The sequence below is a fragment of the Sturnus vulgaris genome, chromosome 2 (genome assembly GCF_052056855.1).
Source record: "Sturnus vulgaris isolate bStuVul1 chromosome 2, bStuVul1.hap1, whole genome shotgun sequence".
In the NCBI taxonomy this organism is placed as follows: domain Eukaryota; kingdom Metazoa; phylum Chordata; class Aves; order Passeriformes; family Sturnidae; genus Sturnus; species Sturnus vulgaris.
Window position 1 is genome coordinate 73,968,052 of NC_142244.1, and position 12,114 is coordinate 73,980,165.

Below are 12,114 nucleotides of genomic sequence, written 5' to 3' on the forward strand. Positions count from 1 at the left end.
AACTTTATAAATTGAAATTATGTGACGTCTGACTTTCTAGATGAAATGAAATCCAGTTTTGAAGACTGAGTAGTGATGTAGTGATTTAAGAAAGTAATTTAAATGATGGCGGAATAAGGCACAGACTCTGAAGTGTTAATGCAGTGACCTTTATTGGTTTCAAGGGCTTCTTTTTATGCTTTCCAAAGCTGCGATAAGATGTTCCACTTAATGTTTATTGGTTACATGTTACTGTGCTCATCGTGTGCTGTGGTTACACTGCTACATGATCAGGATGCGATGTTTCATCTTCCTGGACGCAGTTCATGCCTCCTGATCAGCTTCGAGGTTGTTGCTGCACAAGCTTTAACAAATCAGTTGTGCTGCTCATGTTGTTTAACTCATTCTGCTCTGCAACATATAAATATATATGTAAATATATTGCAAGTGTTAGCAAACGTAATTTTCTGATAAACATACTTGTGAAGGAGAGAGAAAAGCATATTGAAAGAAAGTATGTTATGTTAAAAGAAGTGTTTCCTCTATAAAAGCTTCTTGAAAAAAAGTTGTTCTTAATTTTCAGATGAAAATTACTTATTCCTCTTAAAATCTTTCCTTGGGGAAGCACAATTCTATGCTGCAGTGTATATTTCGAACCTCTGGGGCTTTTTTATAAGCTTATTTACTCACTTTAACCTCAGAATAAATCCTCATTTAAATATTAAACAAATATTAAAGACATCAAGAACTGGATAGAGTATGACGAGGTGTCTCTGAAGAATAGTAATGAGCATGATCACTATTTTACATGAGTGAAAGATTCTGAGTGAGAACTAGAGGATGAGGCAACAAAAGGTTTCTTGGTTTTGGTGTCTACTACAGGCCACCCAACCAAGGGGAACTGATTGAAAAAAATCTTCTTGCTCCAGCTACAGTGCAAGTGACCCAATCAGTGACATCAAGACTGCAGGTAGCCTGAGCTGTGGTGGTCATGCACTGGTGGAGTTTGCAGTCCTAATTATTCTGCATCAGGCACAGACTAAAGTCAGGACCCTAGATATTAGGAAAGCAAAATTGCAGCTGTTCAAAGAATTAGTCAATAGGACCCCCTGCAAAACTGCCCTCAAAGACAAGGGAGCAGAATGGAGCTGGTAGATCTTTAAGGATAACTTTCATACAGGAGAGAAACCCTTGGTTCTCAGATGTATGGAATCATGAAAGGAAGGCAAGAGTCTGGCAGAGATGAGCCAAGACCTTCTTGTCAAAGTAAGAGGAAAGTAGGAAATGTACAGGCACTGGAAGCAGGGACAGATCCTTGGAAGAGTATAGGGATTCTGTCTGGTTCTATGAAAATGAGATTAGGAAGGCCAAGGAGCATCTGGACCTGAATTTATTAAGACATGCAAAGACTAATAGGAAGGGCTTCTATAGGAATGTCAACCAGAAAGGAAAGGTCAAAAAACCCTCCTCAGTGAACCATAGAGGCAAACAGATACAGAGAGACAAGGAGAATGCTGAGGTACCCAAGAACATTTTTTTGCCTCACTCTTCACTGGCAGCTTTGCTTCCCACACTGCTTCAGCAGGTGGACTGTAAGAGAGGGACTGAGAGACTAAAGTCCCTCCCACTGTAAAGAAATGTCTGTGATGACCTGGTGAACCTGAACATGAATAAGTCTATGGGACCTGATGGAAGGCATCCCAGAGTTTTGAGGCTTTAAGTAATTGCCAAGACACTCTCCATGACATTTCAAAAGTCATGACAGTCAGATAAGTCCCCAGTGACAGGAAAAAGGGAAATATTACACCTATTTTTAAAAAGGGTAGAAAGTAGAACCCTGAGAATGACCAACCTGTGAGCCTCACCTCTATATCTGGAAATATTGTGAAGCATTGACGCTGTGGCCAGAGCTGCACTCACTTTGCCACTACAGCCCCCTGCCCAGAGCAGGTCACACCCCGGGAACAGGAGCCCTTAGATGTGGCTCCAGCTGTGGCTCCGTGGCCTTTTGGCTGTCAGAATGTGTTCAGAGGAGGCAAGGAGGAGGGGAAGGTCTTTTGCATAGGATAAAAATGATTTTTTACTTTGGGGAATCTGCAGAACAAAAGACAAAAATGGTGAAGATGCAACAACTTAAATATGGGGGAAGTTCAAAGGGAAGGTACAAATTCCTAGCAAATTGGCGGAATTCTGAGGAGGGATAAAGGGTAAGGTTTATAAAGATATTGTCCGATGAGAGAGGTAGAGAGGAAAACTGGGTCACATGGACTCCTGAGACCTGGAGTTTTAGGGGATTTCCAAAGAGGAATTCCAAGCAGTGGGCTGGCACAAAGCAGGATTGACAGGTAGTTTTGGATAGATTGACAAGGTGGGTGAGAGGATATAATTTTGGACTAAACAATTATCTTGGGCAATAACATACTCTCTTCAGTGGCATAAAAGGAGACAATGAGCACAAACTGAACACAGGAAGTTCCCTTTGAACACCAGGAAACAATTTTTTACTGTAAAAGATGACTGAGTCCTGCCACATGTTGTCCAGAGAGGTTGTAGAATCTCCTTCCTCAAAGATACTCTGAAGTTGTTTGGACATGAATCTTGGCAGTCAGCTTGAGCAGGGTGGCAGGAGCAGATAGCCTCAAGAGTTCCCTTCCACCTTCAACCATAATATGATTCAGTGATTTTAACTGCTGAAGGACATTGCTGAAGTTCATCAACATTTGGATCCAGATCAGAATACAGAATACATTAATGAAAATTCAATATTTATTTTCCTATTCTTCCAACAAGTCTAATAAAACAAAACAAAACAAAACAGAACATTAAAAAAAAAAAAAAGAAAAGAAAGAAAAAAAAAAAAAAAACAACAAAAACCAAACAACAACCAAACCCCACATATTTACAGGAAAATAAAAAATAATAAAAACAAAAACAAAATAAATAAAAAAACCCACATAAACAAAAAAACACCAAAAAAGAATATTGTGCCCTTGATTTACTGCCTATTTTACACTTGTAAGTTAATAATTTTTAGTTGTCTAGGGTAAAATAAAATATTTCTTTCTTCAAAGTCAAGTGAATATGTCAACATGAAATCAGTAGAGAACAGTAGAACTGAAGTGCAGTGAAACTTCATATTTCTGTAGAGTCATAAGCACTTCAAAAGGGAAATTAAGCACACTGATTTTCGGCACTGCCTCTTCACTGACCATGTAACAGTTGCTTACCTTAAAAACTAAGCACTTCTGGAAAGTTAGATTCTGTTTATCTTTACCAATTATCTGAAGATTATTGCTCAATAGAGAAAAGTTGCATCTTTTCCTAAAAAATATTTAAAAAGCACCTCTTATGTTCCCACTTCTGAAATAGTATTACAGTGCAGTTATTAAAAATGCCTCTGCCTGAATTAAGGTGCAAATAAGACCATATGCCAAAGTCAATATTATAGATTTTTTTAAGAGTTAATGTGAGAGGGAGAGAGATGGGGACAGAGAAAGAGAGAATTACAGTCACCACCCCATGAGTACCCTCCTTGTGGTCTTCTCTGTGGTGTGGATCCCCAGAGTGTTTTTCTGGAGGATGTACTTCTGTACAGTCCAAGTCCCAGATATCCAGAGCCATATGTGTTACTCCCACAGCTTGGGATGGCACGTGAGCAAGCAATTGCTCCCTTTCCCACAGTTTGCCACGGTCGGCATTTTGGTCTGAATAGATTACCCAGATCTTCTTCACCAGGCCTGGCATCTTCCTATTGTTGCATCTGTACTTTTCCCACAGTCTGCACAGTGGAGTCTTGGTGTGCTAATTCCAAACCTATCACCTCCATGTAGGACTGAAATTAACACCTTCCTTTTCTCCATCTATGCCTGTCTTAAGTTGGCTTATCTTGTGGGAACTTCCTCCTTTGTCAGTGTTTGAGACAATTTATTGTATTCTTTTAAGTCCTAACAACAGCATCTACTGGAATGGAACTTAGAAGAAATCCAGACCTGGTCCTTACCGAAAAATTTTGCAGCATTATTGTATGAAAAATAGAATAAAATGAAATAAAACTAATTGCATGAAGGGGATTCTTATGTCTCATCACAGATGTCACTCTTTCTCACATGACTGCTCAAACTGAATCAGACTCTGCCTTTCTGCTTCTTGCACTCCTGGCTGACCACAAGACAGCCTCGGGAGGAGGAACACAGTGATTTTGAAATGTCTCTTAGATGGTGAGGACACCACTCCTCAAGGGCTGCAGAGTAGGGGCAGCGTGCACCTGTTGCAGTGTGTACTTTGTGCTCGGGTGGGGAGGGAGGCTGGGCTTGGTGCTAGTATGGGCACACTCTGCACTTCAGGCAAGGAGATATATAATGCAGACAGATTTTACAGAATATTTAAAGTTTTAAAGGGAAGGCACTAAACTAGTATTAAGACAAAAGCTGGACCTGGATGCTTGGCTGCAGTGAATCTCTTTCCTTTTTATCTGAATGTTTTATAACCTAGTCAAGAGGGCACTTTCCCAAAATGTGGGCCATGACAGTTTTATTCTCTCTCGGCTGAGAGTTTTGTTTCCTGAAGGTTTTACATCAGAAGCCAAGTCTTCCAACATCTAAAATAAATGCTTTAATCACAAAACTTAAATTCATAAGGCAAATATCATTCTGTTAACCTTATGCTCACTTGCCTGGGCAGGCATTTCACAGTTTGTGTGAACACTGGCGAAATTTAAGTAATTAAAATAATTCATTAATGCTGAAAATTAAGCAAATGGTAAATTCTCACACAGTCATTAAACAAATATTGGAAATGAACACCACTTTATCTGATTCTAGGCATCTTCAAAATAGACTATGTCTGAGCTACTAATGCTCAGTCATCCTTATAGCCAGGAAAGATATATGGAAATTTAGAAATCCTTCAGTGGAACAATTTTTGAAATAATCTGTTGTGTTATAATTAATTCATCCTTCGATATTTAAATGTTCACTGCAGATAAAGGCTCAGATGCAAGTGAACCTAAATACAGTGCAACTCCATTATCAGAATGCCTTTTACCATTTAAGTCTGTTTAACTAGTAAAGATATTTGAGGCACAAGCTTTCTGAAGCAGAAGACTTAGACAACTGTAGTGCATTTTGAAAAAAACTGCCCAGGCTCAATAGCTAAGAAAAGAGTATCCAAGTTGATTGAACAAGGTACAAGGAAGAAAAAAAGAAGTGCTAGGATTCTAACAAAATTCTACAGAAAACTGAAGGGAACTGAAGTGTGTGGGATGAAGTTACTTGTTATTTATTTTGACAATGTCTGCATCTCACTTCTGACCCATCAACAAGTAGTGAAATCTTGTCACAGTAATTCTTTTGGAAATGTCTACAGTATGTGTGCTTTATCTAATATGATATGATGTGAGAGACTAAGTTGCACAAAGCAGAAATAGTTGAGGTAGGTACATGACATCTTTGGCTGACCTATCTCAGATGGCCTGAGAACACATCAACCATGAACTAGAATATAACTAAATACTATAAAAAGGTAATCAAAGAAGTGAAACCAATTAGATTACAATTCTAACAAGTACAATTTGAACACTGGGTTGTTTCATTTGGGGTTTTTTCCCTGTAGAACTTTAGTAGCATACCTCATGAAACATCCATAAGCTATATATTTTTAATGATACATCCACTCTTTCTCAGAGAGTGTGACTGAAAAGTGTAAGAGAAAACATGGTTGATAGATTGAGTGATTACAGCCATGAAAAAATATAATACTTCAATATGAAACAAAAAAAGACTCTTTAGCAGGACCATCTTGTGTTGGAGAAGTTAAAGAATACATTTGGCCATGCTCTCAAGTAAAATAGCTGTATGTTGAAACTATATAGGCTTGTCTATGCTATGTTACTATCTATTTAAAACCAGAATATGCATTTAGCAGATTCCATCTCCTGGGATGCTCCATGGTCTAAAAGTACAGCCTTATAAAGGACAGTTGATATGCTTAAGCATGATATGTGCTTAAAGCACCTTGACATATTGGACCTGATAAATGTAATGAATGGCTGCTCTGCATGTTTATGTTCAAAGAAAATGAAGTCTCACTGCTGAAAATAATTCTAGCTCAGAAGGATAACAAGAATTCACATCAAACCTATAAAAAATAGTGATTCTTTTCAAAGGCCAACATGACAGATCATGATATGTAGGATTATTTTATTTTTCTGTCAACTTTATATATGTACATTCACACTATACACCTACATCATAAACACTGGCATTTATCAAGAAAACAATAGTTTATCCTTAAAACAATCAAACTAAGTGAGGGGTTTTCTTCTCATTATTCTGAATCTGTTTATAATTACTGTGAATTTTATCATAGAGTAAGCTAAGATAAAGTGTTTTTATGTAGTTGTGATCTTGTATGTGTGTATTGCCCTTCAAAGTGGAATCTAAAATACTTTCAGTAAGACTGCTACAGACATTTATCTTCTCTATCTGGATTCTTATTTTCACAAAATATACAAAGAGTTAATTTCTTTTAGTTTTTTTTACCTTTCTTTCAAATTTCATGAGTAGCAGACTGCTAGTTCAGAAAATATGAGAAAAACATAAAAATCCATGTGATAAGAAGCATTTGTAGTAAAACATCCACACAGTTAATTAATGGCCTCCACACATTCTAGTATTTACATCTATTGTCATAATTGCTCCTTGGGTTTGATCCCACAAAATTCACATGCAGAGCAACGTGTGCATTAACAAGTGTAATTTAAAGCCCTGCAAGCACACAGAAATTTATTTTAATGAGAACCCTGCTGGAAGTCACTGCTGAGAGCCTCAGGAAAGGTAAGGCTTCTAAGAAGAACCAGACAACAAACATCTTATTAAAGCTTTCTCTTTTTCTTTCTTTCATTTTTTTCCTCTATGTGTGTGTGTGTTAGTCTTTGTATTCCCCTTTATATCTACAGCTATTGCTACCCATATCATTACCTGAAGGAGTTGTGTAGATTCCTCCATAGTACACATTAAACATGTGCCTGATGACTGATAATAAAATACATGATTCTCCATTCCTTTTAGGCTCCTGTCTTATTAGATAAAGGAGCAAAACTTTGTATACTCATGCAGAATAAATCAATACTAACCAAAGTAATTACCAAAAACTACTCCCCCACCACTCAGTTAAGGTAACTCTCACATTCACAGCCAATAACCAGCCAGCTCTACTGTGAATTTTTTTCTGTCCTTCAATTCTCTTAACTGTTCTATTTTATAAAGCTAAATTACCAAACAAATAAAATAAAGGTCATGACCAGCCTTTGATGGTTTCTGTTTTCAAAAAAATAAAATCACACACAATTACACCTACCACAAAAAATTACTAAAGAGCAAAATATAAAATGAAAAATAAACCCCCCAGTAAATTCTTTCCTAAGAAACAAGACTCACAGCCAGCAGGGTATAGTAGAGCAGGAAATATGCACAACTGGCTAATCATGTGGTGGCTTGTGTGTTTTTTCAATAAATGGATTTTGCATGAGGCTTTTCTTACATTTTCGAAACTTGAGGAGAATTTCTATTCCTCAGAATGCCTAGCTATTAAATGAAATTATTCCCAAACCTTAAGTTTGTTGAGACAAAATTGAATTGAGAAAAATATCAGCAATTTAAGGAATAAAATGAAGCCCAGAAAAGAACAGTTGCAGTTATTGCATAACCAACAAAATAACATTCTGAACTTTCAGTTAGATGTATACTTTTTAAAAGCATAATTTTTTTAAAGAATGAAAATGCTCTCACAATTATTTTAAGAGCCCTTTATTTTAAGATTTCAAGGAATAGATGTTTGAACAACAATCTGTTTTACATTCTATCAGAATTTATATTTACTGATGTGCTCATATACTTCTTAGGTCACAATGAACCCAAAATTTTTGAAGAAGTAATTGATCCTTTTCAAATTTGAAGATTTTTCTTCTTTAAATGAGGTATTTATGCATTCACATTTAGTCTGGATCATCTTGTACAGTTGTGAGGGTTTTTTGGTTGGTTGGTTTTGGTTCTATTTTTTTGGGGGGGGGAAATGTAACTATAATTATTAGGTATGTTATTAATTAATACCATCACTTTAAAAAAAAAAGTCATTGTTGTTCATATGTAGCTTGGGTATAAGATCTTAATGCATTCTCAATTTGCACAAAATTTGAGGTATGTGTTCTTTCAAATAAAAGATTAATTTCTTCTTTAGGAAACAGGTGAATTCTTTTAACTCAGAGTCACTTGCAAATTCTCATAACACTTATCTTGTCCTCAAAGGAAAGACCAAGAGATATCTCTAGGCACTAAGATGTAGAATTTAAGACATTGTCTTATTCAGAACAGACAGTTCATATAGGAAAATAGCCACCTCAGGATAGGAATTAGCATCTTCATAACAGCTGAATCTTTCCCTGAAAGAACCTGTATTCCTCCACTGAAAACTTAGATGAAGGATCTGTTAGTGAAGAGCCTCAAGTTAGGCAAGATGTATCTAGTACTAGGGTTCATGGAAAAAGGTCAAACAATATACAATTTTTATTGCCTTTGTAGAGGTTTTGGTTAAAATTATTATATGAATTTTGTGATTAAATATGAGAAAAAGTTAAAACTAGGACCTGTCATCTCATCTGAAAGGTTTAGACATGTCTGAAGCACAGTCTTTGATAAACTGCAAATATTTGTGAATATTGTTTTGCACATGTGGGAAGACAGATGAGTATAAACTTTCAATTTGCACATTTTCAGGAACAGCAGAGGTGCTGGGAGCTTTGGCATCAGGGTCAGACCCAGCGAGGTGAACAGGGTCAGACACAGCCGTGGGATGTACATGCCACTGTGCAGGCCCTTCCAGGGGGTGAGCTCACTTATGGGGTGTGCTCAGTGGGGCCAGGCAGGGCAGGGCTGCACTGAGGCTCAGGCTGAGTTCCCGGGCTGGGGGGACCTCAGCTGTGACCATCCTGCAACTCTGCCTGCGAGTCTCCTTCCACAGCCACGGGCTGGAGGGGGTCCACCCCTGGCTGCACTGGCTCTACTTTGTTCTTGACTAAGAACAAGAGCCAGAAAAACAAGCCTCTGGGGAAGGCTGGGATTGAAATGCTCTCAAAAGGCTTCCGCTGATAAGCTTTGCAGATATAACCATCTGTGCATCTTATTTAGCCTTAGTTGTCACTTTATTTTTCATATGGCCTCCTTGACAGGTAAATTCATTTTAAAAAAGACTGGCCTCAAATCTCAGAGTTCTTCATAGAAAGAGAAATTACCATTTTCATGATTTTCACATCATAAAAAAGCAGAATGCTTTATGCATTTTCTGAGGATGCTAAGAAGATTTTGATTCAGTATTTCTTAACAGCACTAAGCCCAAAATTAAATGCAACTCTTTGAAAGCATCAACCATAAAATCATTTACTGTCTATCATATATTAAAAAGTACGTGATAGTTTTCAGTTTAAGTATATTATTTCAAAAATGATATATGAAATTTCTGTATTTGACTGTAACTGTTAATGAAGTGCAAAAAATTAGAGATATTTAATGCAGAGTGTTGCATATTTCAAAATTTATCTAAATGAAATTTTCCATTGTTCCCCTACTGACTGTCAAAATTTTAAAAGTAGTTTTTCGGTAATTTACATAATTTATACTTGTCAATGCCTGTATTTGGAAATTTATCAGCATAAAGAGTTCATTCTTATATACTCAGCTTTCAGGGTAAAAAAATACCTAAAGATTAAATAACTGCTGTTTAATGCATTTAAAATCATGCATATTCTCTGTGGTTATAGTTCACTTATATTTCTGAAATAGCATTCAACATTAATCAGTAACAACTATGACATGTTACTATAGCCTTCTGGCTTCTGAGGCTCCTGTTCATTTAAGAGTGAAATTACGAGTTTCTTTTCTTTTTTCTTTTCTTTTCTTTTCTTTTCTTTTCTTTTCTTTTCTTTTCTTTTCTTTTCTTTTCTTTTCTTTTCTTTTCTTTTCTTTTCTTTTCTTTTCTTTTCTTTTCTTTTCTTTTCTTTTCTTTTCTTTTCTTTTCTTTTCTTTTTTCTTTTCTTTTCTTTTCTTTTCTTTAGCTAAATAATAAGAACATGGAGAATGCAACAATTCTCTAAGCAGTTTTTAGGAAACTATCTCATATTCATGGAAACAGAAAGAATATCAACTGCAATTTCTATAAATGCTATAATTGATTGACATCTACTTAGCACAGTTGAGCTTACTGAATTTTAGGAGCTCTTTCAAAAAATATTGTATTGGTCTAAGTCTGTGTTGTCATAGTTTAACCTCATAGGGAGGTAAACAATACACAGCCATTCACTCACTTCCTTACAGAAGGATGGGGAAAAGATTTCTAAGGGTGCAAAACATGCAAAAAGTGCAAAAACATGGGTTGAGCTAGAGATGGTTTAATAGAGAAAGACAAAGTTGCACATACCAGCAAAGCAAAAAGAGGAATTCATTCACTATTGCTTTCAGCAAGCAGGTGTGCAGTTATCTTCAGGAAAGCAGGGTTTCATAATCTACATCAGCTACTTGGGAAGATAAAGGCCATAACTGCTAATATTAACCCCTTCCTCCTCTTTCTCTCAGCTTTTACTGTTGAGTACAATACCATATGTGTGGAATATCTCCTTGGTCAGTTGGGGTCAGCAGTCCCAGGTATGTCCCCTGCCTAGTGTCTTATGCATCTTTATCCTACTTGCTAGTGAGAAGGCATGAAAAGAAGCAGATAAAGCCTTGACGCTGTGCAAGCACTGCTCAGCAACAGCTAAAACATAAAGGTATCATCAACACTGTTTTCAGCACAACTCTAAAACATAGTCCTGTATAAGCTGCCACAAAGAAAACTAAACCTACCTCATCAAAATCAGGATAGCCAGTTACAACACTTATATACATTACTTGGTATTAATAGATGAAGATCATTTTGTGTCTTGCCGTCCTGCTTCCACTGGCAGGGAAAGAGTGAATACTTCTCAGATACAGACAGAAGTGTATTTATTAAATGCCGCAATCATTCAAAGACAAACAGATGGCTGCTATTCAAACAGGGAAAAGCTGTGATTATACACATCTGTACAATACCAATAAACTCTAATATATCCGGAAGCAATTAACTGCTTTTTTTAGAGTAAAGCAAAGAGTTACTCAGAACAGCTTTCATTTCATTATTTGGTCAATTTTACATAGGAGTTCTAACTATGCATAAATGGTTTTCATAATAGTGAACACAGTAGGCTTCAATGATTGCTCACTGTGAGTTGGAAATGTTCACATAGAAGAATGTTATAATTTCTTTCCATCACAACCCCCCTATTTCTCCGATTTGCTGTTAATAGGAATTTGAGTCAATGTCTCTTTGTACAATTATTTCCCAATTCTCTCTTAGCCCTTCACTGGACTGACATGACAAAAACGTTAGGCCCAAATTGCATGTCATATGTCAAGCTGGAAATGTACATAGGAGATGAAAACTGAAAGCTCTTGCCTCAAGATTTATGTTCTCTTGTGAGTTCTAATGTACTGGCATCTCTGCCTGCTACTGAACTTGATTTTCACAGTTCATAGTACTGAAACAAAAGTTCAGCCATCTGGACAGCTATGTTAATGGGTTATATTATCCTCTACATTCCTGTGCAGCTTTTCCAATCAGACTTTAAACAACTAAATCCTCTCTCTAGAATTAACATTCATAGGCAATGGATTGTTGTTTAAATAAATTATTATTCTTTGCCTAGCTAACCTCATTTGTGCTAACATTCAACTGACTTTGACTATCCAATCCAGCAATATGTCATCAATTCCCAGATTTTGAGTTATATTCAAAAAACTTTTCTAAACAGTGGACTCCAGCTGCCCCGTGTGTTAAACAGTTGTTTTTTTCTTTTGACTCCATTTTGGAACATCTAAGTGGTTATGTCCAGAGAAAATCTGTTTTACACAGGGCTAGCTTTAATAATAGAGATGTAAGGTAGGCTGTCTTAACTGGCCTTAATGCTTGAAGCAGTTTATTTGTTCATTCCTTATGCTCTTATTTTGTCAATGATACAGTCATGGACACCAATGTCAACAGAGAACATCACTTTATCCAATTTGACTTTAT

At 36.6% G+C, this 12,114-nt stretch overlaps 1 long non-coding RNA gene across 4 annotated transcripts in view; it reads left to right on the forward strand.

Moving 5' to 3' along the window:
- LOC148224853 (uncharacterized) overlaps positions 1-12,114 on the forward strand; it is a 218,338-nt gene that overhangs the window by 191,819 nt on the left and 14,405 nt on the right. Inside the window, exon 1 of one of the 4 annotated variants that reach the window (XR_015801555.1) lies at positions 10,587-10,670. The exons of the other annotated variants lie outside the window; for them this stretch is intronic. This is a non-coding gene — a long non-coding RNA (uncharacterized LOC148224853). Of the gene's footprint in view, positions 1-10,586; positions 10,671-12,114 lie in introns of those variants that run through there. 4 annotated transcript variants of the gene reach the window in all.